The sequence below is a fragment of the Apium graveolens genome, chromosome 2, assembly GCF_009905375.1.
Source record: "Apium graveolens cultivar Ventura chromosome 2, ASM990537v1, whole genome shotgun sequence".
NCBI classification, from domain to species: Eukaryota; Viridiplantae; Streptophyta; class Magnoliopsida; order Apiales; family Apiaceae; genus Apium; species Apium graveolens.
The window spans coordinates 96,831,780-96,832,651 of record NC_133648.1 but is presented as its reverse complement, the minus strand read 5'-3'; positions in this window follow the sequence as shown (position 1 = coordinate 96,832,651).

Here is an 872-nt window from a genome sequence, read left to right as displayed (position 1 = left end):
TCAGTTAATATTTAATTGATTAATTGGTCAATTAATTCAAAAATTAATTGATTAATTGATTTTAATTAATTATTTAATTAGATTTAATTATTTAAAAATGATTTGAAAATTCCGAAAAATAGCTTCGAGCTTTAAAATATTATTTTAAATTGTTTTCAAGGCTCGATAATTATTATAAAATTGTTTTGAAGCCAGATTTGGCCAATCGAACCCTGTTTATTATTCTGAAATTGATCCAATGACCCGTTTTAATTCCGAAAAATGTTTTAAAAATCATTTTAAATGCCCGAAAGCCTGTTTATGACCCGAGACTCTATTATAAATGATATATCATTGATTGTTTAACGTGTTATGTGTTATATGTGACTTGTTGGTTGACTGTCGGTCTATATATTCGATGTTTACTTGCTTATAGTATAACTTTCAATCCGTTAATCGGATTTGGGTGAAACGAAGGGTAGATAGAAGTATATGTCGAATAGAATCGTATGAGTTGAATATTGATAGATGCTTATGATATGTGAGCAGAAGAGGCAAGGCGTAGAAAAGGGAAACAGATAGTCAAGGAGTAAGACAGTTGTGATTGAAAGTGAGTGCAGTATAGCAAGCTAGTACCAGGCAAGTGTTCTGAACTTTCTCGAGATATATTGTGGTGGATTGATAATCCTGTTTTATATTGCAAGTGCTTTGAAGCACCGAACCCAAAACCCTGATTCCAGTTATTGATCTTGAGCCATAAATCTTATTCTTTCTAAACCATTGATTGTTGTACACCCAAATACGAACCACAGATATACGATACAACTCCACAAATATATACAAACTAAATACTAAACACTGAATCGAATTGCTTATATACTCAAACCATTGTA